At 38.7% G+C, this 24,399-nt stretch overlaps 33 non-coding genes across 33 annotated transcripts; all 33 read right to left on the bottom strand.

Moving 5' to 3' along the window:
• Positions 1–1,258: 1,258 nt before the first annotated feature.
• On the bottom strand, positions 1,259–1,330 carry TRNAH-GUG (transfer RNA histidin (anticodon GUG)). The gene has a single exon. It is a non-coding gene; the product is annotated as a tRNA-His (tRNA).
• Positions 1,331–1,338: 8 nt separating this feature from the next.
• Positions 1,339–1,411, bottom strand: TRNAR-ACG (transfer RNA arginine (anticodon ACG)). The gene has a single exon. It is a non-coding gene; the product is annotated as a tRNA-Arg (tRNA).
• A 500-nt stretch (positions 1,412–1,911) lies between these two features.
• On the bottom strand, positions 1,912–1,984 carry TRNAC-ACA (transfer RNA cysteine (anticodon ACA)). Its single transcript has one exon. It is a non-coding gene; the product is annotated as a tRNA-Cys (tRNA).
• Positions 1,985–2,416: 432 nt separating this feature from the next.
• Positions 2,417–2,488, bottom strand: TRNAH-GUG (transfer RNA histidin (anticodon GUG)). The gene has a single exon. It is a non-coding gene; the product is annotated as a tRNA-His (tRNA).
• A 907-nt stretch (positions 2,489–3,395) lies between these two features.
• Positions 3,396–3,467, bottom strand: TRNAH-GUG (transfer RNA histidin (anticodon GUG)). Its single transcript has one exon. It is a non-coding gene; the product is annotated as a tRNA-His (tRNA).
• Positions 3,468–3,475: 8 nt separating this feature from the next.
• Positions 3,476–3,548, bottom strand: TRNAR-ACG (transfer RNA arginine (anticodon ACG)). The gene has a single exon. It is a non-coding gene; the product is annotated as a tRNA-Arg (tRNA).
• A 1,490-nt stretch (positions 3,549–5,038) lies between these two features.
• TRNAR-ACG (transfer RNA arginine (anticodon ACG)) lies at positions 5,039–5,111 on the bottom strand. The gene has a single exon. It is a non-coding gene; the product is annotated as a tRNA-Arg (tRNA).
• Positions 5,112–5,543: 432 nt separating this feature from the next.
• Positions 5,544–5,615, bottom strand: TRNAH-GUG (transfer RNA histidin (anticodon GUG)). The gene has a single exon. It is a non-coding gene; the product is annotated as a tRNA-His (tRNA).
• An 8-nt stretch (positions 5,616–5,623) lies between these two features.
• Positions 5,624–5,696, bottom strand: TRNAR-ACG (transfer RNA arginine (anticodon ACG)). Its single transcript has one exon. It is a non-coding gene; the product is annotated as a tRNA-Arg (tRNA).
• A 432-nt stretch (positions 5,697–6,128) lies between these two features.
• On the bottom strand, positions 6,129–6,200 carry TRNAH-GUG (transfer RNA histidin (anticodon GUG)). The gene has a single exon. It is a non-coding gene; the product is annotated as a tRNA-His (tRNA).
• An 8-nt stretch (positions 6,201–6,208) lies between these two features.
• TRNAR-ACG (transfer RNA arginine (anticodon ACG)) lies at positions 6,209–6,281 on the bottom strand. The gene has a single exon. It is a non-coding gene; the product is annotated as a tRNA-Arg (tRNA).
• A 2,579-nt stretch (positions 6,282–8,860) lies between these two features.
• Positions 8,861–8,932, bottom strand: TRNAH-GUG (transfer RNA histidin (anticodon GUG)). The gene has a single exon. It is a non-coding gene; the product is annotated as a tRNA-His (tRNA).
• Positions 8,933–8,940: 8 nt separating this feature from the next.
• On the bottom strand, positions 8,941–9,013 carry TRNAR-ACG (transfer RNA arginine (anticodon ACG)). The gene has a single exon. It is a non-coding gene; the product is annotated as a tRNA-Arg (tRNA).
• Positions 9,014–9,433: 420 nt separating this feature from the next.
• Positions 9,434–9,505, bottom strand: TRNAH-GUG (transfer RNA histidin (anticodon GUG)). The gene has a single exon. It is a non-coding gene; the product is annotated as a tRNA-His (tRNA).
• Positions 9,506–9,513: 8 nt separating this feature from the next.
• On the bottom strand, positions 9,514–9,586 carry TRNAC-ACA (transfer RNA cysteine (anticodon ACA)). Its single transcript has one exon. It is a non-coding gene; the product is annotated as a tRNA-Cys (tRNA).
• Positions 9,587–10,018: 432 nt separating this feature from the next.
• TRNAH-GUG (transfer RNA histidin (anticodon GUG)) lies at positions 10,019–10,090 on the bottom strand. Its single transcript has one exon. It is a non-coding gene; the product is annotated as a tRNA-His (tRNA).
• A 907-nt stretch (positions 10,091–10,997) lies between these two features.
• TRNAH-GUG (transfer RNA histidin (anticodon GUG)) lies at positions 10,998–11,069 on the bottom strand. The gene has a single exon. It is a non-coding gene; the product is annotated as a tRNA-His (tRNA).
• Positions 11,070–11,077: 8 nt separating this feature from the next.
• Positions 11,078–11,150, bottom strand: TRNAR-ACG (transfer RNA arginine (anticodon ACG)). The gene has a single exon. It is a non-coding gene; the product is annotated as a tRNA-Arg (tRNA).
• Positions 11,151–13,729: 2,579 nt separating this feature from the next.
• Positions 13,730–13,801, bottom strand: TRNAH-GUG (transfer RNA histidin (anticodon GUG)). The gene has a single exon. It is a non-coding gene; the product is annotated as a tRNA-His (tRNA).
• Positions 13,802–13,809: 8 nt separating this feature from the next.
• On the bottom strand, positions 13,810–13,882 carry TRNAR-ACG (transfer RNA arginine (anticodon ACG)). Its single transcript has one exon. It is a non-coding gene; the product is annotated as a tRNA-Arg (tRNA).
• Positions 13,883–14,302: 420 nt separating this feature from the next.
• TRNAR-GCG (transfer RNA arginine (anticodon GCG)) lies at positions 14,303–14,374 on the bottom strand. Its single transcript has one exon. It is a non-coding gene; the product is annotated as a tRNA-Arg (tRNA).
• An 8-nt stretch (positions 14,375–14,382) lies between these two features.
• Positions 14,383–14,455, bottom strand: TRNAC-ACA (transfer RNA cysteine (anticodon ACA)). The gene has a single exon. It is a non-coding gene; the product is annotated as a tRNA-Cys (tRNA).
• A 1,005-nt stretch (positions 14,456–15,460) lies between these two features.
• TRNAH-GUG (transfer RNA histidin (anticodon GUG)) lies at positions 15,461–15,532 on the bottom strand. Its single transcript has one exon. It is a non-coding gene; the product is annotated as a tRNA-His (tRNA).
• A 581-nt stretch (positions 15,533–16,113) lies between these two features.
• TRNAR-ACG (transfer RNA arginine (anticodon ACG)) lies at positions 16,114–16,186 on the bottom strand. Its single transcript has one exon. It is a non-coding gene; the product is annotated as a tRNA-Arg (tRNA).
• A 1,995-nt stretch (positions 16,187–18,181) lies between these two features.
• TRNAH-GUG (transfer RNA histidin (anticodon GUG)) lies at positions 18,182–18,253 on the bottom strand. The gene has a single exon. It is a non-coding gene; the product is annotated as a tRNA-His (tRNA).
• An 8-nt stretch (positions 18,254–18,261) lies between these two features.
• On the bottom strand, positions 18,262–18,334 carry TRNAR-ACG (transfer RNA arginine (anticodon ACG)). Its single transcript has one exon. It is a non-coding gene; the product is annotated as a tRNA-Arg (tRNA).
• A 994-nt stretch (positions 18,335–19,328) lies between these two features.
• TRNAH-GUG (transfer RNA histidin (anticodon GUG)) lies at positions 19,329–19,400 on the bottom strand. The gene has a single exon. It is a non-coding gene; the product is annotated as a tRNA-His (tRNA).
• Positions 19,401–19,981: 581 nt separating this feature from the next.
• Positions 19,982–20,054, bottom strand: TRNAR-ACG (transfer RNA arginine (anticodon ACG)). Its single transcript has one exon. It is a non-coding gene; the product is annotated as a tRNA-Arg (tRNA).
• Positions 20,055–22,049: 1,995 nt separating this feature from the next.
• Positions 22,050–22,121, bottom strand: TRNAH-GUG (transfer RNA histidin (anticodon GUG)). Its single transcript has one exon. It is a non-coding gene; the product is annotated as a tRNA-His (tRNA).
• An 8-nt stretch (positions 22,122–22,129) lies between these two features.
• Positions 22,130–22,202, bottom strand: TRNAR-ACG (transfer RNA arginine (anticodon ACG)). Its single transcript has one exon. It is a non-coding gene; the product is annotated as a tRNA-Arg (tRNA).
• A 421-nt stretch (positions 22,203–22,623) lies between these two features.
• Positions 22,624–22,695, bottom strand: TRNAR-GCG (transfer RNA arginine (anticodon GCG)). The gene has a single exon. It is a non-coding gene; the product is annotated as a tRNA-Arg (tRNA).
• An 8-nt stretch (positions 22,696–22,703) lies between these two features.
• On the bottom strand, positions 22,704–22,776 carry TRNAC-ACA (transfer RNA cysteine (anticodon ACA)). Its single transcript has one exon. It is a non-coding gene; the product is annotated as a tRNA-Cys (tRNA).
• A 1,005-nt stretch (positions 22,777–23,781) lies between these two features.
• On the bottom strand, positions 23,782–23,853 carry TRNAH-GUG (transfer RNA histidin (anticodon GUG)). The gene has a single exon. It is a non-coding gene; the product is annotated as a tRNA-His (tRNA).
• Between the last annotated feature and the right edge of the window lie 546 nt (positions 23,854–24,399).

Genomic DNA, 24,399 nt, shown 5'->3' with positions numbered 1-24,399 from the left:
CAAGCACATTCAAAGAATCTACTTAGTTTCTTCAATTGTCCTTACCTTCAATATTGTAAAGAAATGGATGTGTGAGAAATAAAATTAAAATGCAGTGATCCGGATTCGAACCGGGGTTGCTGCAGCCACAACGCAGAGTACTAACCACTATACGATCATGGCATCTTAAACAAGCCAGGTAGGAGTCGAAAATACAATCTGCTGATCCGTAGTCAGACTCTTTATCCATTGCGCCACTGGCCCAGCTGTCTTATGCCACTTGGAGTGTTCATCATGTTTTTAAACCTGTTTCAAGCTTTGATGGTTATTCAAGTATATACAGAATCAAATTTTGAGAGTTGACTGTACACTTGCTGCAGGGCTTATTTCCCATAAACATCTCACAAACAATTTTCTTTGTGACTGCAAAATGATCTTTTCAGCTTGTGATGAACTTGCTCAGAGTCAATTCATTTGAGTTTCCTGTATTCAGGAATTTATGTCAGCTTTCCAGATTTCAAGAAAATGATTCACAAAGAAATGATCAAGAAATGATTCAAAGTATGGAAAGATAGCTTCACAATAAGCAGTAAAGACAAATTGTGCAAGCACATTCAAAGAATATGCTTAGTTTCTTCAATTGTCCTTACCTCAAATATTGTAAAGAAATGGATGTGTGAGAAATAAAATGAAAATGCCGTGACCTGGATTCGAACCGGGGTTGCTGCGGCCACAACGCAGAGTACTAACCACTATACGATCACAGCAACTTAAACGAGCAAGGTAGGAGTTGAACCTACAATCTGCTGATCTTTAGTCAGACGCGTTATCCATTACGCCACTGGCCCAGCTGTCTTATGCCACTTGGAGTGTTCATCATGTTTTTGAACCTGTTTCAAGCTTTGATGGTTATTGAAGTATATACAGAATCAAATTTTCAGAGTTGACTGTACACTTGCTGCAGGGCTTATTTCCCATAAAGATCTCACAAACAATTTTCTTTGTGATTGCAAAATTATATTTTCAGCCTGTGATGAACTTGCTCAGAGTCCATTCATTTGAGTTTCCTGTATTCAGGAATTTATGTCAGCTTTCCAGATTTCAAGAAAATGATTCACAAAGAAATGATCAAGAAATGATTCAAAGTATGGAAAGATAGCTTCACAATAAGCAGTAAAGACAAATTGTGCAAGCACATTCAAAGAATCTGCTTAGTTTCTTCAATTGTCCTTACCTTCAATATTGTAAAGAAATGGATGTGTGAGAAATAAAATGAAAATGCCGTGACCCGGATTCAAACCGGGGTTTCTGCGGCCACAACGCAGAGTACTAACCACTATACGATCACGGCAACTTAAACGAGCCAGGTAGGAGTCGAACCTACAATCTTCTGATCCGTAGTCAGACGCGTTATCCATTGCGCCACTGGCCCAGCTGTCTTAAACCACTTTGGAGTGTTCATCATGTTTTTGAACCTGTTTCAAGATTTGATGGTTGTTGAAGTATATACAGAATCACATTTTGAGAGTTGACTGTACACTTGCTGCAGGGCTTATTTCCCATAAACATCTCACAAACAATTTTCTTTGTGACAACAAAATAATCTTTTCAGCATGTGATGAACTTGCTCAGAGTCCATTCATTTGAGTTTCCTGTATTCAGGAATTTATGTCAGCTTTCCAGATTTCAAGAAAATGATTCACAAGAAATGATTCAAAGTATGGAAAGATAGCTTCACAATAAGCAGTAAAGACAAATTGTGCAAGCACATTCAAAGAATCTGCTTAGTTTCTTCAATTGTCCTTACCTTCAATATTGTAAAGAAATGGATGTGTGAGAAATAAAATGAAAATGCCGTGACCCGGATTCGAACCGGGGTTGCTGCGGCCACAACGCAGAGTACTAACCACTATACGATCACTGCAACTTAAACGAGCCAGGTAGGAGTCGAACCTACAATCTTCTGATCTGTAGTAAGACGCGTTATCCATTGCGCCACTGGCCCACCTGTCTTATACCACTTTGGAGTGTTCATCATGTTTTTGAACCTGTTTCAAGCTTTGATGGTTATTGAAGTATATACAGAATCAAATTTTGAGAGTTGACTGTACACTTGCTGCAGGGCTTATTTCCCATAAACATCTCACAAACAATTTTCTTTGTGACTGCAAAATGATCTTTTCAGCCTGTGATGAACTTGCTCAGAGTCAATTCATTTGAGTTTCCTGTATTCAGGAATTTATGTCAGCTTTCCAGATTTCAAGAAAACGATTCACAAAGAAATGATCAAGAAATGATTCAAAGTATGGAAAGATAGCTTCACAATAAGCAGTAAAGACAAATTGTGCAAGCACATTCAAAGAATCTGCTTAGTTTCTTCAATTGTCCTTACCTTCAATATTGTAAAGAAATGGATGTGTGAGAAATAAAATGAAAATGCCGTGACCCGGATTCAAACCGGGGTTGCTGCGGCCACAACGCAGAGTACTAACCACTATACGATCACGGCAACTTAAACGAGCCAGGTAGGAGTCGAACATACAATCTGCTGATCCGTAGTCAGCTGCGTTATTCATTGCGCCACTGGCCCAGCTGTCTTATGCCACTTGGAGTGTTCATCCTGTTTTTGAACCTGTTTCAAGCTTTGATGGTTATTGAAGTATATACAGAATCAAATTTTGAGAGTTGACTGTACACTTGCTGCAGGGCTTATTTCCCATAAAAATCTCACAAACAATTTTTTTTGTGACTGCAAAATGATCTTTTCAGCCTGTGATGAACTTGCTCAGAGTCCATTCATTTGAGTTTCCTGTATTCAGGAATTTATGTCAGCTTTCCAGATTTCAAGAAAATGATTCACAAAGAAATGATTCAAAGTATGGAAAGATAGCTTCACAATAAGCAGTAAAGACAAATTGTGCAAGCACATTCAAAGAATCTGCTTAGTTTCTTCAATTGTCCTAACCTTCAATATTGTAAAGAAATGGATGTGTGAGAAATAAAATGAAAATGCCGTGACCCGGGGTTGCTGCGGCCACAACCCAGAGTACTAACCACTATACGATCACGGCAACTTAAACGAGCCAGGTAGGAGTCGAACCTACAATCTGCTGATAAACATCTCACAAACAATTTTCTTTGTGACTGCAAAATGATCTTTTCAGCCTGTGATGAACTTGCTCAGAGTCAATTCATTTGTGTTTCCTGTATTCAGGAATTTATGTCAGCTTTCCAGATTTCAAGAAAATGATTCACAAAGAAATGATCAAGAAATGATTCAAAGTATGGAAAGATAGCTTCACAATAAGCAGTAAAGACAAATTGTGCAAGCACATTCAAAGAATCTGCTTAGCTTCTTCAATTGTCCTTACCTTCAATATTGTAAAGAAATGGATGTGTGAGAAATAAAATGAAAATGCCGTGACCCGGATTCGAACCGGGGTTGCTGCGGCCACAACGCAGAGTACTAACCACTATACGATCACGGCAACTTAAACGAGCCAGGTAGGAGTCGAACCTACAATCTTCTGATCCGTAGTCAGACGCGTTATCCATTGCGCCACTGGCCCAGCTGTCTTAAACCACTTTGGAGTGTTCATCATGTTTTTGAACCTGTTTCAAGATTTGATGGTTGTTGAAGTATATACAGAATCAAATTTTCAGAGTTGACTGTACACTTGCTGCAGGGCTTATTTCCCATAAACATCTCACAAACAATTTTTTTTGTGACTGCAAAATGATCTTTTCAGCCTGTGATGAACTTGCTCAGAGTCCATTCATTTGAGTTTCCTGTATTCAGGAATTTATGTCAGCTTTCCAGATTTCAAGAAAATGATTCACAAAGAAATGATTCAAAGTATGGAAAGATAGCTTCACAATAAGCAGTAAAGACAAATTGTGCAAGCACATTCAAAGAATCTGCTTAGTTTCTTCAATTGTCCTTACCTTCAATATTGTAAAGAAATGGATGTGTGAGAAATAAAATGAAAATGCCGTGACCCGGGGTTGCTGCGGCCACAACCCAGAGTACTAACCAGTATACGATCACGGCAACTTAAACGAGCCAGGTAGGAGTCGAACCTACAATCTGCTGATAAACATCTCACAAACAATTTTCTTTGTGACTGCAAAATGATCTTTTCAGCCTGTGATGAACTTGCTCAGAGTCAATTCATTTGAGTTTCCTGTATTCAGGAATTTATGTCAGCTTTCCAGATTTCAAGAAAATGATTCACAAAGAAATGATCAAGAAATGATTCAAAGTATGGAAAGATAGCTTCACAATAAGCAGTAAAGACAAATTGTGCAAGCACATTCAAAGAATATGCTTAGTTTCTTCAATTGTCCTTACCTCCAATATTGTAAAGAAATGGATGTGTGAGAAATAAAATGAAAATGCCGTGACCTGGATTCGAACCGGGGTTGCTGCGGCCACAACGCAGAGTACTAACCACTATACGATCACAGCAACTTAAACGAGCAAGGTAGGAGTTGAACCTACAATCTGCTGATCTTTAGTCAGACGCGTTATCCATTACGCCACTGGCCCAGCTGTCTTATGCCACTTGGAGTGTTCATCATGTTTTTGAACCTGTTTCAAGCTTTGATGGTTATTGAAGTATATACAGAATCAAATTTTCAGAGTTGACTGTACACTTGCTGCAGGGCTTATTTCCCATAAAGATCTCACAAACAATTTTCTTTGTGATTGCAAAATTATATTTTCAGCCTGTGATGAACTTGCTCAGAGTCCATTCATTTGAGTTTCCTGTATTCAGGAATTTATGTCAGCTTTCCAGATTTCAAGAAAATGATTCACAAAGAAATGATCAAGAAATGATTCAAAGTATGGAAAGATAGCTTCACAATAAGCAGTAAAGACAAATTGTGCAAGCACATTCAAAGAATCTGCTTAGTTTCTCAATTGTCCGTACCTTCAATATTGTAAAGAAATGGATGTGTGAGAAATAAAATGAAAATGCCGTGACCCGGATTCGAACCTGGGTTGCTGCGGCCACAACGCAGAGTACTAACCACTATACGATCACGGCAACTTAAACGAGCCAGGTAGGAGTCAAACCTACAATCTTCTGATCCGTAGTCAGACGCATTATCCATTGCGCCACTGGCCCAGCTGTCTTATACCACTTTGGAGTGTTCATCATGTTTTTGAACCTGTTTCAAGCTTTGATGGTTGTTGAAGTATATACAGAATCAAATTTTCAGAGTTGACTGTACACTTGCTGCAGGGCTTATTTCCCATAAACATCTCACAAACAATTTTCTTTGTGACTGCAAAATAATCTTTTCAGCCTGTGATGAACTTGCTCAGAGTCCATTCATTTGAGTTTCCTGTATTCAGGAATTTATGTCAGCTTTCCAGATTTCAAGAAAACGATTCACAAAGAAATGATCAAGAAATGATTCAAAGTATGGAAAGATAGCTTCACATTAAGCAGTAAAGACAAATTGTGCAAGCACATTCAAAGAATCTGCTTAGTTTCTTCAATTGTCCTTACCTTCAATATTGTAAAGAAATGGATGTGTGAGAAATAAAATGAAAATGCCGTGACCCGGATTCGAACCGGGGTTGCTGCGGCCACAACGCAGAGTACTAACCACTATACGATCATGGCAACTTAAACGAGCCAGGTAGGAGTCGAACCTACAATCTTCTGATCCGTAGTCAGACGCGTTATCCATTGCGCCACTGGCCCACCTGTCTTATACCACTTTGGAGTGTTCATCATGTTTTTGAACCTGTTTCAAGCTTTGATGGTTATTGAAGTATATACAGAATCAAATTTTGAGAGTTGACTGTACACTTGCTGCAGGGCTTATTTCCCTTAAACATCTCACAAACAATTTTCTTTGTGACTGCAAAATGATCTTTTCAGCCTGTGATGAACTTGCTCAGAGTCAATTCATTTGAGTTTCCTGTATTCAGGAATTTATGTCAGCTTTCCAGATTTCAAGAAAACGATTCACAAAGAAATGATCAAGAAATGATTCAAAGTATGGAAAGATAGCTTCACAATAAGCAGTAAAGACAAATTGTGCAAGCACATTCAAAGAATCTGCTTAGTTTCTTCAATTGTCCTTACCTTCAATATTGTAAAGAAATGGATGTGTGAGAAATAAAATGAAAATGCCGTGACCCGGATTCGAACCGGGGTTGCTGCGGCCACAACGCAGAGTACTAACCACTATACGATCACGGCAACTTAAACGAGCCAGGTAGGAGTCGAACCTACAATCTTCTGATCCGTAGTCAGACGCGTTATCCATTGCGCCACTGGCCCAGCTGTCTTAAACCACTTTGGAGTGTTCATCATGTTTTTGAACCTGTTTCAAGATTTGATGGTTGTTGAAGTATATACAGAATCAAATTTTCAGAGTTGACTGTACACTTGCTGCAGGGCTTATTTCCCATAAACATCTCACAAACAATTTTTTTTGTGACTGCAAAATGATCTTTTCAGCCTGTGATGAACTTGCTCAGAGTCCATTCATTTGAGTTTCCTGTATTCAGGAATTTATGTCAGCTTTCCAGATTTCAAGAAAATGATTCACAAAGAAATGATTCAAAGTATGGAAAGATAGCTTCACAATAAGCAGTAAAGACAAATTGTGCAAGCACATTCAAAGAATCTGCTTAGTTTCTTCAATTGTCCTTACCTTCAATATTGTAAAGAAATGGATGTGTGAGAAATAAAATGAAAATGCCGTGACCCGGGGTTGCTGCGGCCACAACCCAGAGTACTAACCAGTATACGATCACGGCAACTTAAACGAGCCAGGTAGGAGTCGAACCTACAATCTGCTGATAAACATCTCACAAACAATTTTCTTTGTGACTGCAAAATGATCTTTTCAGCCTGTGATGAACTTGCTCAGAGTCAATTCATTTGAGTTTCCTGTATTCAGGAATTTATGTCAGCTTTCCAGATTTCAAGAAAATGATTCACAAAGAAATGATCAAGAAATGATTCAAAGTATGGAAAGATAGCTTCACAATAAGCAGTAAAGACAAATTGTGCAAGCACATTCAAAGAATATGCTTAGTTTCTTCAATTGTCCTTACCTCCAATATTGTAAAGAAATGGATGTGTGAGAAATAAAATGAAAATGCCGTGACCTGGATTCGAACCGGGGTTGCTGTGGCCACAACGCAGAGTACTAACCACTATACGATCACAGCAACTTAAACGAGCAAGGTAGGAGTCGAACCTACAATCTGCTGATCTGTAGTCAAACGCGTTATCCATTACGCCACTGGCCCAGCTGTTTTATGTCACTTGGAGTGTTCATCATGTTTTTGAACCTGTTTCAAGCTTTGATGGTTATTGAAGTATATACAGAATCAAAGTTTGAGAGTTGACTGTACACTTGCTGCAGGGCTTATTTCCCATAAACATCTCACAAACAATTTTCTTTGTGACTGCAAAATGATCTTTTCAGCCTGTGAGGAACTTGCTCAGAGTCCATTCATTTGAGTTTCCTGTATTCAGGAATTTATGTCAGCTTTCCAGATTTCAAGAAAATGATTCACAAAGAAATGATCAAGAAATGATTCAAAGTATGGAAAGATAGCTTCACAATAAGCAGTAAAGACAAATTGTGCAAGCACATTCAAAGAATCTACTTAGTTTCTTCAATTGTCCTTACCTTCAATATTGTAAAGAAATGGATGTGTGAGAAATAAAATTAAAATGCAGTGATCCGGATTCGAACCGGGGTTGCTGCAGCCACAACGCAGAGTACTAACCACTATACGATCATGGCATCTTAAACAAGCCAGGTAGGAGTCGAAAATACAATCTGCTGATCCGTAGTCAGACTCTTTATCCATTGCGCCACTGGCCCAGCTGTCTTATGCCACTTGGAGTGTTCATCATGTTTTTAAACCTGTTTCAAGCTTTGATGGTTATTCAAGTATATACAGAATCAAATTTTGAGAGTTGACTGTACACTTGCTGCAGGGCTTATTTCCCATAAACATCTCACAAACAATTTTCTTTGTGACTGCAAAATGATCTTTTCAGCTTGTGATGAACTTGCTCAGAGTCAATTCATTTGAGTTTCCTGTATTCAGGAATTTATGTCAGCTTTCCAGATTTCAAGAAAATGATTCACAAAGAAATGATCAAGAAATGATTCAAAGTATGGAAAGATAGCTTCACAATAAGCAGTAAAGACAAATTGTGCAAGCACATTCAAAGAATATGCTTAGTTTCTTCAATTGTCCTTACCTCCAATATTGTAAAGAAATGGATGTGTGAGAAATAAAATGAAAATGCCGTGACCTGGATTCGAACCGGGGTTGCTGCGGCCACAACGCAGAGTACTAACCACTATACGATCACAGCAACTTAAACGAGCAAGGTAGGAGTTGAACCTACAATCTGCTGATCTTTAGTCAGACGCGTTATCCATTACGCCACTGGCCCAGCTGTCTTATGCCACTTGGAGTGTTCATCATGTTTTTGAACCTGTTTCAAGCTTTGATGGTTATTGAAGTATATACAGAATCAAATTTTCAGAGTTGACTGTACACTTGCTGCAGGGCTTATTTCCCATAAAGATCTCACAAACAATTTTCTTTGTGATTGCAAAATTATATTTTCAGCCTGTGATGAACTTGCTCAGAGTCCATTCATTTGAGTTTCCTGTATTCAGGAATTTATGTCAGCTTTCCAGATTTCAAGAAAATGATTCACAAAGAAATGATCAAGAAATGATTCAAAGTATGGAAAGATAGCTTCACAATAAGCAGTAAAGACAAATTGTGCAAGCACATTCAAAGAATCTGCTTAGTTTCTTCAATTGTCCTTACCTTCAATATTGTAAAGAAATGGATGTGTGAGAAATAAAATGAAAATGCCGTGACCCGGATTCAAACCGGGGTTTCTGCGGCCACAACGCAGAGTACTAACCACTATACGATCACGGCAACTTAAACGAGCCAGGTAGGAGTCGAACCTACAATCTTCTGATCCGTAGTCAGACGCGTTATCCATTGCGCCACTGGCCCAGCTGTCTTAAACCACTTTGGAGTGTTCATCATGTTTTTGAACCTGTTTCAAGATTTGCTGGTTGTTGAAGTATATACAGAATCAAATTTTGAGAGTTGACTGTACACTTGCTGCAGGGCTTATTTCCCATAAACATCTCACAAACAATTTTCTTTGTGACAACAAAATAATCTTTTCAGCATGTGATGAACTTGCTCAGAGTCCATTCATTTGAGTTTCCTGTATTCAGGAATTTATGTCAGCTTTCCAGATTTCAAGAAAATGATTCACAAGAAATGATTCAAAGTATGGAAAGATAGCTTCACAATAAGCAGTAAAGACAAATTGTGCAAGCACATTCAAAGAATCTGCTTAGTTTCTTCAATTGTCCTTACCTTCAATATTGTAAAGAAATGGATGTGTGAGAAATAAAATGAAAATGCCGTGACCCGGATTCGAACCGGGGTTGCTGCGGCCACAACGCAGAGTACTAACCACTATACGATCACGGCAACTTAAACGAGCCAGGTAGGAGTCGAACCTACAATCTTCTGATCTGTAGTAAGACGCGTTATCCATTGCGCCACTGGCCCACCTGTCTTATACTACTTTGGAGTGTTCATCATGTTTTTGAACCTGTTTCAAGCTTTGATGGTTATTGAAGTATATACAGAATCAAATTTTGAGAGTTGACTGTACACTTGCTGCAGGGCTTATTTCCCATAAACATCTCACAAACAATTTTCTTTGTGACTGCAAAATGATCTTTTCAGCCTGTGATGAACTTGCTCAGAGTCAATTCATTTGAGTTTCCTGTATTCAGGAATTTATGTCAGCTTTCCAGATTTCAAGAAAACGATTCACAAAGAAATGATCAAGAAATGATTCAAAGTATGGAAAGATAGCTTCACAATAAGCAGTAAAGACAAATTGTGCAAGCACATTCAAAGAATCTGCTTAGTTTCTTCAATTGTCCTTACCTTCAATATTGTAAAGAAATGGATGTGTGAGAAATAAAATGAAAATGCCGTGACCCGGATTCGAACCGGGGTTGCTGCGGCCACAACGCAGAGTACTAACCACTATACGATCACGGCAACTTAAACGAGCCAGGTAGGAGTCGAACATACAATCTGCTGATCCGTAGTCAGATGCGTTATTCATTGCGCCACTGGCCCAGCTGTCTTATGCCACTTGGAGTGTTCATCCTGTTTTTGAACCTGTTTCAAGCTTTGATGGTTATTGAAGTATATACAGAATCAAATTTTGAGAGTTGACTGTACACTTGCTGCAGGGCTTATTTCCCATAAACATCTCACAAACAATTTTTTTTGTGACTGCAAAATGATCTTTTCAGCCTGTGATGAACTTGCTCAGAGTCCATTCATTTGAGTTTCCTGTATTTAGGAATTTATGTCAGCTTTCCAGATTTCAAGAAAATGATTCACAAAGAAATGATTCAAAGTATGGAAAGATAGCTTCACAATAAGCAGTAAAGACAAATTGTGCAAGCACATTCAAAGAATCTGCTTAGTTTCTTCAATTGTCCTAACCTTCAATATTGTAAAGAAATGGATGTGTGAGAAATAAAATGAAAATGCCGTGACCCGGGGTTGCTGCGGCCACAACCCAGAGTACTAACCACTATACGATCACGGCAACTTAAACGAGCCAGGTAGGAGTCGAACCTACAATCTGCTGATAAACATCTCACAAACAATTTTCTTTGTGACTGCAAAATGATCTTTTCAGCCTGTGATGAACTTGCTCAGAGTCAATTCATTTGTGTTTCCTGTATTCAGGAATTTATGTCAGCTTTCCAGATTTCAAGAAAATGATTCACAAAGAAATGATCAAGAAATGATTCAAAGTATGGAAAGATAGCTTCACAATAAGCAGTAAAGACAAATTGTGCAAGCACATTCAAAGAATCTGCTTAGCTTCTTCAATTGTCCTTACCTTCAATATTGTAAAGAAATGGATGTGTGAGAAATAAAATGAAAATGCCGTGACCCGGATTCGAACCGGGGTTGCTGCGGCCACAACGCAGAGTACTAACCACTATACGATCACGGCAACTTAAACGAGCCAGGTAGGAGTCGAACCTACAATCTTCTGATCCGTAGTCAGACGCGTTATCCATTGCGCCACTGGCCCAGCTGTCTTAAACCACTTTGGAGTGTTCATCATGTTTTTGAACCTGTTTCAAGATTTGATGGTTGTTGAAGTATATACAGAATCAAATTTTCAGAGTTGACTGTACACTTGCTGCAGGGCTTATTTCCCATAAACATCTCACAAACAATTTTTTTTGTGACTGCAAAATGATCTTTTCAGCCTGTGATGAACTTGCTCAGAGTCCATTCATTTGAGTTTCCTGTATTCAGGAATTTATGTCAGCTTTCCAGATTTCAAGAAAATGATTCACAAAGAAATGATTCAAAGTATGGAAAGATAGCTTCACAATAAGCAGTAAAGACAAATTGTGCAAGCACATTCAAAGAATCTGCTTAGTTTCTTCAATTGTCCTTACCTTCAATATTGTAAAGAAATGGATGTGTGAGAAATAAAATGAAAATGCCGTGACCCGGGGTTGCTGCGGCCACAACCCAGAGTACTAACCAGTATACGATCACGGCAACTTAAACGAGCCAGGTAGGAGTCGAACCTACAATCTGCTGATAAACATCTCACAAACAATTTTCTTTGTGACTGCAAAATGATCTTTTCAGCCTGTGATGAACTTGCTCAGAGTCAATTCATTTGAGTTTCCTGTATTCAGGAATTTATGTCAGCTTTCCAGATTTCAAGAAAATGATTCACAAAGAAATGATCAAGAAATGATTCAAAGTATGGAAAGATAGCTTCACAATAAGCAGTAAAGACAAATTGTGCAAGCACATTCAAAGAATATGCTTAGTTTCTTCAATTGTCCTTACCTCCAATATTGTAAAGAAATGGATGTGTGAGAAATAAAATGAAAATGCCGTGACCTGGATTCGAACCGGGGTTGCTGTGGCCACAACGCAGAGTACTAACCACTATACGATCACAGCAACTTAAACGAGCAAGGTAGGAGTCGAACCTACAATCTGCTGATCTGTAGTCAAACGCGTTATCCATTACGCCACTGGCCCAGCTGTTTTATGCCACTTGGAGTGTTCATCATGTTTTTGAACCTGTTTCAAGCTTTGATGGTTATTGAAGTATATACAGAATCAAAGTTTGAGAGTTGACTGTACACTTGCTGCAGGGCTTATTTCCCATAAACATCTCACAAACAATTTTCTTTGTGACTGCAAAATGATCTTTTCAGCCTGTGAGGAACTTGCTCAGAGTCCATTCATTTGAGTTTCCTGTATTCAGGAATTTATGTCAGCTTTCCAGATTTCAAGAAAATGATTCACAAAGAAATGATCAAGAAATGATTCAAAGTATGGAAAGATAGCTTCACAATAAGCAGTAAAGACAAATTGTGCAAGCACATTCAAAGAATCTACTTAGTTTCTTCAATTGTCCTTACCTTCAATATTGTAAAGAAATGGATGTGTGAGAAATAAAATTAAAATGCAGTGATCCGGATTCGAACCGGGGTTGCTGCAGCCACAACGCAGAGTACTAACCACTATACGATCATGGCATCTTAAACAAGCCAGGTAGGAGTCGAAAATACAATCTGCTGATCCGTAGTCAGACTCTTTATCCATTGCGCCACTGGCCCAGCTGTCTTATGCCACTTGGAGTGTTCATCATGTTTTTAAACCTGTTTCAAGCTTTGATGGTTATTCAAGTATATACAGAATCAAATTTTGAGAGTTGACTGTACACTTGCTGCAGGGCTTATTTCCCATAAACATCTCACAAACAATTTTCTTTGTGACTGCAAAATGATCTTTTCAGCTTGTGATGAACTTGCTCAGAGTCAATTCATTTGAGTTTCCTGTATTCAGGAATTTATGTCAGCTTTCCAGATTTCAAGAAAATGATTCACAAAGAAATGATCAAGAAATGATTCAAAGTATGGAAAGATAGCTTCACAATAAGCAGTAAAGACAAATTGTGCAAGCACATTCAAAGAATATGCTTAGTTTCTTCAATTGTCCTTACCTCCAATATTGTAAAGAAATGGATGTGTGAGAAATAAAATGAAAATGCCGTGACCTGGATTCGAACGGGGGTTGCTGCGGCCACAACGCAGAGTACTAACCACTATACGATCACAGCAACTTAAACGAGCAAGGTAGGAGTTGAACCTACAATCTGCTGATCTTTAGTCAGACGCGTTATCCATTACGCCACTGGCCCAGCTGTCTTATGCCACTTGGAGTGTTCATCATGTTTTTGAACCTGTTTCAAGCTTTGATGGTTATTGAAGTATATACAGAATCAAATTTTCAGAGTTGACTGTACACTTGCTGCAGGGCTTATTTCCCATAAAGATCTCACAAACAATTTTCTTTGTGATTGCAAAATTATATTTTCAGCCTGTGATGAACTTGCTCAGAGTCCATTCATTTGAGTTTCCTGTATTCAGGAATTTATGTCAGCTTTCCAGATTTCAAGAAAATGATTCACAAAGAAATGATCAAGAAATGATTCAAAGTATGGAAAGATAGCTTCACAATAAGCAGTAAAGACAAATTGTGCAAGCACATTCAAAGAATCTGCTTAGTTTCTTCAATTGTCCTTACCTTCAATATTGTAAAGAAATGGATGTGTGAGAAATAAAATGAAAATGCCGTGACCCGGATTCAAACCGGGGTTTCTGCGGCCACAACGCAGAGTACTAACCACTATACGATCACGGCAACTTAAACGAGCCAGGTAGGAGTCGAACCTACAATCTTCTGATCCGTAGTCAGACGCGTTATCCATTGCGCCACTGGCCCAGCTGTCTTAAACCACTTTGGAGTGTTCATCATGTTTTTGAACCTGTTTCAAGATTTGATGGTTGTTGAAGTATATACAGAATCAAATTTTGAGAGTTGACTGTACACTTGCTGCAGGGCTTATTTCCCATAAACATCTCACAAACAATTTTCTTTGTGACAACAAAATAATCTTTTCAGCATGTGATGAACTTGCTCAGAGTCCATTCATTTGAGTTTCCTGTATTCAGGAATTTATGTCAGCTTTCCAGATTTCAAGAAAATGATTCACAAGAAATGATTCAAAGTATGGAAAGATAGCTTCACAATAAGCAGTAAAGACAAATTGTGCAAGCACATTCAAAGAATCTGCTTAGTTTCTTCAATTGTCCTTACCTTCAATATTGTAAAGAAATGGATGTGTGAGAAATAAAATGAAAATGCCGTGACCCGGATTCGAACCGGGGTTGCTGCGGCCGCAACGCAGAGTACTAACCACTATACGATCACGACAACTTAAACGAGCCAGGTAGGAGTCGAACCTACAATCTTCTGATCTGTAGTCAGACGCGTTATCCATTGCACCACTGGCCCAGCTGACTTATACTACTTTGGAGTGTTCATCATGTTTTTGAACCTGTTTCAAGCTTTGATGGTTGTTGAAGTATATACAGAATCAAATTTTCAGAGTTGACTGTACACTTGCTGCAGGGCTTATTTCCCATAAACATCTCACAAACAATTTTCTTTGTGACTGCAAAATAATCTTTTCAGCCTGTGATGAACTTGCTCAGAGTCCATTCATTTGAGTTTCCTGTATTCAGGAATTTATGTCAGCTTTCCAGATTTCAAGAAAACGATTCACAAAGAAATGATCAAGAAATGATTCAAAGTATGGAAAAATAACTTCACAATAAGCAGTAAAGACAAATTGTGCAAGCACATTCAAAGAATCTGCTTAGTTTCTTCAATTGTCCTTACCTTCAATATTGTAAAGAAATGGATGTGTGAGAAATAAAATGAAAATGCTGTGACCCGGATTCGAACCGGGGTTGCTGCGGCCACAACGCAGAGTACTAACCACTATACGATCACGGCAACTTAAACGAGCCAGTTAGGAGTCGAACATACAATCTGCTGATCCGTAGTCAGACGCGTTATCCATTGCGCCACTGGCCCAGCTGTCTTATGCCACTTGGAGTGTTCATCCTGTTTTTGAACCTGTTTCAAGCTTTGATGGTTATTGAAGTATATACAGAATCAAATTTTGAGAGTTGACTGTACACTTGCTGCAGGGCTTATTTCCCATAAACATCTCACAAACTATTTTTTTTGTGACTGCAAAATGATCTTTTAAGCCTGTGATGAACTTGCTCAGAGTCCATTCATTTGAGTTTCCTGTATTCAGGAATTTATGTCAGCTTTCCAGATTTCAAGAAAATAATTCACAAAGAAATAATTAAAAGTATGGAAAGATAGCTTCACAATAAGCAGTAAAGACAAATTGTGCAAGCACATTCAAAGAATCTGCTTAGTTTCTTCAATTGTCCTTACCTTCAATATTGTAAAGAAATGGATGTGTGAGAAATAAAATGAAAATGCCGTGACCCGGATTCGAACCGGGGTTGCTGCGGCCACAACGCAGAGTACTAACCGCTATACGATCACGGCAACTTAAACGAGCCAGGTAGGAGTCGAACATACAATCTGCTGATCCGTAGTCAGACGCGTTATTCATTACGCCACTGGCCCAGCTGTCTTATGCCACTTGGAGTGTTCATCCTGTTTTTGAACCTGTTTCAAGCTTTGATGGTTATTGAAGTATATACAGAATCAAATTTTGAGAGTTGACTGTACACTTGCTGCAGGGCTTATTTCCCATAAACATCTCACAAACAATTTTTTTTGTGACTGCAAAATGATCTTTTCAGCCTGTGATGAACTTGCTCAGAGTCCATTCATTTGAGTTTCCTGTATTGAGGAATTTATGTCAGCTTTCCAGATTTCAAGAAAATGATTCACAAAGAAATGATTCAAAGTATGGAAAGATAGCTTCACAATAAGCAGTAAAGACAAATTGTGCAAGTACATTCAAAGAATCTGCTTAGTTTCTTCAATTGTCCTTACCTTCAATATTGTAAAGAAATGGATGTGTGAGAAATAAAATGAAAATTCCGTGACCCGGATTCGAACCGGGGTTGCTGCGGCCACAACGCAGAGTACTAACCACTATACGATCACGGCAACTTAAACGAGCCAGGTAGGAGTCGAACCTACAATCTTCTGATCCGTAGTCAGACGCGTTATCCATTGCGCCACTGGCCCAGGTGTCTTATATCACTTTGGAGTGTTCATCATGTTTTTGAACCTGTTTCAAGCTTTGATGGTTGTTGAAGTATATACAGAATCAAATTTTTAGAGTTGACTGTACACTTGCTGCAGGGCTTATTTCCCATAAACATCTCACAAACAATTTTCTTTGTGACTGCAAAATAATCTTTTCATCCTGTGATGAACTTGCTCAGAGTCCATTCATTTGAGTTTCCTGTATTCAGGAATTTATGTCAGCTTTCCAGATTTCAAGAAAACGATTCACAAAGAAATGATCAAGAAATGATTCAAAGTATGGAAAGATAGCTTCACAATAAGCAGTAAAGACAAATTGTGCAAGCACATTCAAAGAATCTGCTTAGTTTCTTCAATTGTCCTTACCTTCAATATTGTAAAGAAATGGATGTGTGAGAAATAAAATTAAAATGCCATCACCCGGATTCGAACCGGGGTTGCTGCGGCCACAACGCAGAGTACTAACCACTATACGATCACGGCAACTTAAACGAGCCAGCTAGGAGTCGAACATACAATCTGCTGATCCATAGTCAGACGCGTTATTCATTGCGCCACTGGCCCAGCTGTCTTATGCCACTTGGAGTGTTCATCATGTTTTTGAACCTGTTTCAAGCTTTGATGGTTATTGAAGTATATACAGAATCAAATTTTGAGAGTTGACTGTACACTTGCTGCAGGGCTTATTTCCCATAAACATCTCACAAACAATTTTCTTTGTGACTGCAAAATGATCTTTTCAGCCTGTGATGAACTTGCTCAGAGTCAATTCATTTGAGTTTCCTGTATTCAGGAATTTATGTCAGCTTTCCAGATTTCAAGAAAACGATTCACAAAGAAATGATCAAGAAATGATTCAAAGTATGGAAAGATAGCTTCACAATAAGCAGTAAAGACAAATTGTGCAAGCACATTCAAAGAATCTGCTTAGTTTCTTCAATTGTCCTTACCTTCAATATTGTAAAGAAATGGATGTGTGAGAAATAAAATGAAAATGCCGTGACCCGGATTCGAACCGGGGTTGCTGCGGCCACAACGCAGAGTACTAACCATTAAAAGATCACGGCAACTTAAACGAGCCAGGTAGGAGTCGAACATACAATCTGCTGATCCGTAGTCAGATGCGTTATTCATTGCGCCACTGGCCCAGCTGTTTTATGCCACTTGGAGTGTTCATCCTGTTTTTGAACCTGTTTCAAGCTTTGATGGTTATTGAAGTATATACAGAATCAAATTTTGAGAGTTGACTGTACACTTGCTGCAGGGCTTATTTCCCATAAACATCTCACAAACAATTTTTTTTGTGACTGCAAAATGATCTTTTCAGCCTGTGATGAACTTGCTCAGAGTCCATTCATTTGAGTTTCCTGTATTCTGGAATTTATGTCAGCTTTCCAGATTTCAAGAAAATGATTCACAAAGAAATGATTCAAAGTATGGAAAGATAGCTTCACAATAAGCAGTAAAGACAAATTGTGCAAGCACATTCAAAGAATCTGCTTAGTTTCTTCAATTGTCCTAACCTTCAATATTGTAAAGAAATGGATGTGTGAGAAATAAAATGAAAATGCCGTGACCCGGGGTTGCTGCGGCCACAACCCAGAGTACTAACCACTATACGATCACGGCAACTTAAACGAGCCAGGTAGGAGTCGAACCTACAATCTGCTGATAAACATCTCACAAACAATTTTCTTTGTGACTGCAAAATGATCTTTTCAGCCTGTGATGAACTTGCTCAGAGTCAATTCATTTGTGTTTCCTGTATTCAGGAATTTATGTCAGCTTTCCAGATTTCAAGAAAATGATTCACAAAGAAATGATCAAGAAATGATTCAAAGTATGGAAAGATAGCTTCACAATAAGCAGTAAAGACAAATTGTGCAAGCACATTCAAAGAATCTGCTTAGTTTCTTCAATTGTCCTTACCTTCAATATTGTAAAGAAATGGATGTGTGAGAAATAAAATGAAAATGCCGTGACCCGGATTCGAACCGGGGTTGCTGCGGCCACAACGCAGAGTACTAACCACTATACGATCACGGCAACTTAAACGAGCCAGGTAGGAGTCGAACCTACAATCTTCTGATCCGTAGTCAGACGCATTATCCATTGCGCCACTGGCCCAGCTGTCTTATACCACTTTGGAGTGTTCATCATGTTTTTGAACCTGTTTCAAGCTTTGATGGTTGTTGAAGTATATACAGAATCAAATTTTCAGAGTTGACTGTACACTTGCTGCAGGGCTTATTTCCCATAAACATCTCACAAACAATTTTCTTTGTGACTGCAAAATAATCTTTTCAGCCTGTGATGAACTTGCTCAGAGTCCATTCATTTGAGTTTCCTGTATTCAGGAATTTATGTCAGCTTTCCAGATTTCAAGAAAATGATTCACAAAGAAATGATTCAAAGTATGGAAAGATAGCTTCACAATAAGCAGTAAAGACAAATTGTGCAAGCACATTCAAAGAATCTGCTTAGTTTCTTCAATTGTCCTTACCTTCAATATTGTAAAGAAATGGATGTGTGAGAAATAAAATGAAAATGCTGTGACCCGGATTCGAACCGGGGTTGCTGCGGCCACAACGCAGAGTACTAACCACTATACGATCACGGCAACTTAAACGAGCCAGTTAGGAGTCGAACATACAATCTGCTGATCCGTAGTCAGACGCGTTATCCATTGCGCCACTGGCCCAGCTGTCTTATGCCACTTGGAGTGTTCATCCTGTTTTTGAACCTGTTTCAAGCTTTGATGGTTATTGAAGTATATACAGAATCAAATTTTGAGAGTTGACTGTACACTTGCTGCAGGGCTTATTTCCCATAAACATCTCACAAACTATTTTTTTTGTGACTGCAAAATGATCTTTTAAGCCTGTGATGAACTTGCTCAGAGTCCATTCATTTGAGTTTCCTGTATTCAGGAATTTATGTCAGCTTTCCAGATTTCAAGAAAATAATTCACAAAGAAATAATTAAAAGTATGGAAAGATAGCTTCACAATAAGCAGTAAAGACAAATTGTGCAAGCACATTCAAAGAATCTGCTTAGTTTCTTCAATTGTCCTTACCTTCAATATTGTAAAGAAATGGATGTGTGAGAAATAAAATGAAAATGCCGTGACCCGGATTCGAACCGGGGTTGCTGCGGCCACAACGCAGAGTACTAACCGCTATACGATCACGGCAACTTAAACGAGCCAGGTAGGAGTCGAACATACAATCTGCTGATCCGTAGTCAGACGCGTTATTCATTACGCCACTGGCCCAGCTGTCTTATGCCACTTGGAGTGTTCATCCTGTTTTTGAACCTGTTTCAAGCTTTGATGGTTATTGAAGTATATACAGAATCAAATTTTGAGAGTTGACTGTACACTTGCTGCAGGGCTTATTTCCCATAAACATCTCACAAACAATTTTTTTTGTGACTGCAAAATGATCTTTTCAGCCTGTGATGAACTTGCTCAGAGTCCATTCATTTGAGTTTCCTGTATTGAGGAATTTATGTCAGCTTTCCAGATTTCAAGAAAATGATTCACAAAGAAATGATTCAAAGTATGGAAAGATAGCTTCACAATAAGCAGTAAAGACAAATTGTGCAAGTACATTCAAAGAATCTGCTTAGTTTCTTCAATTGTCCTTACCTTCAATATTGTAAAGAAATGGATGTGTGAGAAATAAAATGAAAATTCCGTGACCCGGATTCGAACCGGGGTTGCTGCGGCCACAACGCAGAGTACTAACCACTATACGATCACGGCAACTTAAACGAGCCAGGTAGGAGTCGAACCTACAATCTTCTGATCCGTAGTCAGACGCGTTATCCATTGCGCCACTGGCCCAGGTGTCTTATATCACTTTGGAGTGTTCATCATGTTTTTGAACCTGTTTCAAGCTTTGATGGTTGTTGAAGTATATACAGAATCAAATTTTTAGAGTTGACTGTACACTTGCTGCAGGGCTTATTTCCCATAAACATCTCACAAACAATTTTCTTTGTGACTGCAAAATAATCTTTTCATCCTGTGATGAACTTGCTCAGAGTCCATTCATTTGAGTTTCCTGTATTCAGGAATTTATGTCAGCTTTCCAGATTTCAAGAAAACGATTCACAAAGAAATGATCAAGAAATGATTCAAAGTATGGAAAGATAGCTTCACAATAAGCAGTAAAGACAAATTGTGCAAGCACATTCAAAGAATCTGCTTAGTTTCTTCAATTGTCCTTACCTTCAATATTGTAAAGAAATGGATGTGTGAGAAATAAAATTAAAATGCCATCACCCGGATTCGAACCGGGGTTGCTGCGGCCACAACGCAGAGTACTAACCACTATACGATCACGGCAACTTAAACGAGCCAGCTAGGAGTCGAACATACAATCTGCTGATCCATAGTCAGACGCGTTATTCATTGCGCCACTGGCCCAGCTGTCTTATGCCACTTGGAGTGTTCATCATGTTTTTGAACCTGTTTCAAGCTTTGATGGTTATTGAAGTATATACAGAATCAAATTTTGAGAGTTGACTGTACACTTGCTGCAGGGCTTATTTCCCATAAACATCTCACAAACAATTTTCTTTGTGACTGCAAAATGATCTTTTCAGCCTGTGATGAACTTGCTCAGAGTCAATTCATTTGAGTTTCCTGTATTCAGGAATTTATGTCAGCTTTCCAGATTTCAAGAAAACGATTCACAAAGAAATGATCAAGAAATGATTCAAAGTATGGAAAGATAGCTTCACAATAAGCAGTAAAGACAAATTGTGCAAGCACATTCAAAGAATCTGCTTAGTTTCTTCAATTGTCCTTACCTTCAATATTGTAAAGAAATGGATGTGTGAGAAATAAAATGAAAATGCCGTGACCCGGATTCGAACCGGGGTTGCTGCGGCCACAACGCAGAGTACTAACCATTAAAAGATCACGGCAACTTAAACAAGCCAGGTAGGAGTCGAACATACAATCTGCTGATCCGTAGTCAGATGCGTTATTCATTGCGCCACTGGCCCAGCTGTTTTATGCCACTTGGAGTGTTCATCCTGTTTTTGAACCTGTTTCAAGCTTTGATGGTTATTGAAGTATATACAGAATCAAATTTTGAGAGTTGACTGTACACTTGCTGCAGGGCTTATTTCCCATAAACATCTCACAAACAATTTTTTTTGTGACTGCAAAATGATCTTTTCAGCCTGTGATGAACTTGCTCAGAGTCCATTCATTTGAGTTTCCTGTATTCTGGAATTTATGTCAGCTTTCCAGATTTCAAGAAAATGATTCACAAAGAAATGATTCAAAGTATGGAAAGATAGCTTCACAATAAGCAGTAAAGACAAATTGTGCAAGCACATTCAAAGAATCTGCTTAGTTTCTTCAATTGTCCTAACCTTCAATATTGTAAAGAAATGGATGTGTGAGAAATAAAATGAAAATGCCGTGACCCGGGGTTGCTGCGGCCACAACCCAGAGTACTAACCACTATACGATCACGGCAACTTAAACGAGCCAGGTAGGAGTCGAACCTACAATCTGCTGATAAACATCTCACAAACAATTTTCTTTGTGACTGCAAAATGATCTTTTCAGCCTGTGATGAACTTGCTCAGAGTCAATTCATTTGTGTTTCCTGTATTCAGGAATTTATGTCAGCTTTCCAGATTTCAAGAAAATGATTCACAAAGAAATGATCAAGAAATGATTCAAAGTATGGAAAGATAGCTTCACAATAAGCAGTAAAGACAAATTGTGCAAGCACATTCAAAGAATCTGCTTAGTTTCTTCAATTGTCCTTACCTTCAATATTGTAAAGAAATGGATGTGTGAGAAATAAAATGAAAATGCCGTGACCCGGATTCGAACCGGGGTTGCTGCGGCCACAACGCAGAGTACTAACCACTATACGATCACGGCAACTTAAACGAGCCAGGTAGGAGTCGAACCTACAATCTTCTGATCCGTAGTCAGACGCATTATCCATTGCGCCACTGGCCCAGCTGTCTTATACCACTTTGGAGTGTTCATCATGTTTTTGAACCTGTTTCAAGCTTTGATGGTTGTTGAAGTATATACAGAATCAAATTTTCAGAGTTGACTGTACACTTGCTGCAGGGCTTATTTCCCATAAACATCTCACAAACAATTTTCTTTGTGACTGCAAAATAATCTTTTCAGCCTGTGATGAACTTGCTCAGAGTCCATTCATTTGAGTTTCCTGTATTCAGGAATTTATGTCAGCTTTCCAGATTTCAAGAAAATGATTCACAAAGAAATGATTCAAAGTATGGAAAGATAGCTTCACAATAAGCAGTAAAGACAAATTGTGCAAGCACATTCAAAGAATCTGCTTAGTTTCTTCAATTGTCCTTACCTTCAATATTGTAAAGAAATGGATGTGTGAGAAATAAAATGAAAATGCCGTGACCCGGATTCGAACCGGGGTTGCTGCGGCCGCAACGCAGAGTACTAACCACTATACGATCACGACAACTTAAACGAGCCAGGTAGGAGTCGAACCTACAATCTTCTGATCTGTAGTCAGACGCGTTATCCATTGCACCACTGGCCCAGCTGACTTATACTACTTTGGAGTGTTCATCATGTTTTTGAACCTGTTTCAAGCTTTGATGGTTGTTGAAGTATATACAGAATCAAATTTTCAGAGTTGACTGTACACTTGCTGCAGGGCTTATTTCCCATAAACATCTCACAAACAATTTTCTTTGTGACTGCAAAATAATCTTTTCAGCCTGTGATGAACTTGCTCAGAGTCCATTCATTTGAGTTTCCTGTATTCAGGAATTTATGTCAGCTTTCCAGATTTCAAGAAAACGATTCACAAAGAAATGATCAAGAAATGATTCAAAGTATGGAAAAATAACTTCACAATAAGCAGTAAAGACAAATTGTGCAAGCACATTCAAAGAATCTGCTTAGTTTCTTCAATTGTCCTTACCTTCAATATTGTAAAGAAATGGATGTGTGAGAAATAAAATGAAAATGCTGTGACCCGGGTTCGAACCGGGGTTGCTGCGGCCACAACGCAGAGTACTAACCACTATACGATCACGGCAACTTAAACGAGCCAGTTAGGAGTCGAACATACAATCTGCTGATCCGTAGTCAGACGCGTTATCCATTGCGCCACTGGCCCAGCTGTCTTATGCCACTTGGAGTGTTCATCCTGTTTTTGAACCTGTTTCAAGCTTTGATGGTTATTGAAGTATATACAGAATCAAATTTTGAGAGTTGACTGTACACTTGCTGCAGGGCTTATTTCCCATAAACATCTCACAAACTATTTTTTTTGTGACTGCAAAATGATCTTTTAAGCCTGTGATGAACTTGCTCAGAGTCCATTCATTTGAGTTTCCTGTATTCAGGAATTTATGTCAGCTTTCCAGATTTCAAGAAAATAATTCACAAAGAAATAATTAAAAGTATGGAAAGATAGCTTCACAATAAGCAGTAAAGACAAATTGTGCAAGCACATTCAAAGAATCTGCTTAGTTTCTTCAATTGTCCTTACCTTCAATATTGTAAAGAAATGGATGTGTGAGAAATAAAATGAAAATGCCGTGACCCGGATTCGAACCGGGGTTGCTGCGGCCACAACGCAGAGTACTAACCGCTATACGATCACGGCAACTTAAACGAGCCAGGTAGGAGTCGAACATACAATCTGCTGATCCGTAGTCAGACGCGTTATTCATTACGCCACTGGCCCAGCTGTCTTATGCCACTTGGAGTGTTCATCCTGTTTTTGAACCTGTTTCAAGCTTTGATGGTTATTGAAGTATATACAGAATCAAATTTTGAGAGTTGACTGTACACTTGCTGCAGGGCTTATTTCCCATAAACATCTCACAAACAATTTTTTTTGTGACTGCAAAATGATCTTTTCAGCCTGTGATGAACTTGCTCAGAGTCCATTCATTTGAGTTTCCTGTATTGAGGAATTTATGTCAGCTTTCCAGATTTCAAGAAAATGATTCACAAAGAAATGATTCAAAGTATGGAAAGATAGCTTCACAATAAGCAGTAAAGACAAATTGTGCAAGTACATTCAAAGAATCTGCTTAGTTTCTTCAATTGTCCTTACCTTCAATATTGTAAAGAAATGGATGTGTGAGAAATAAAATGAAAATTCCGTGACCCGGATTCGAACCGGGGTTGCTGCGGCCACAACGCA

Source organism: Pseudophryne corroboree, chromosome 6 (assembly GCF_028390025.1).
Source record: "Pseudophryne corroboree isolate aPseCor3 chromosome 6, aPseCor3.hap2, whole genome shotgun sequence".
NCBI lineage: Eukaryota > Metazoa > Chordata > Amphibia > Anura > Myobatrachidae > Pseudophryne > Pseudophryne corroboree.
The sequence above is the reverse complement of the archived record's forward strand: the minus strand, read 5'-3'. Positions and strand labels throughout refer to the sequence as shown.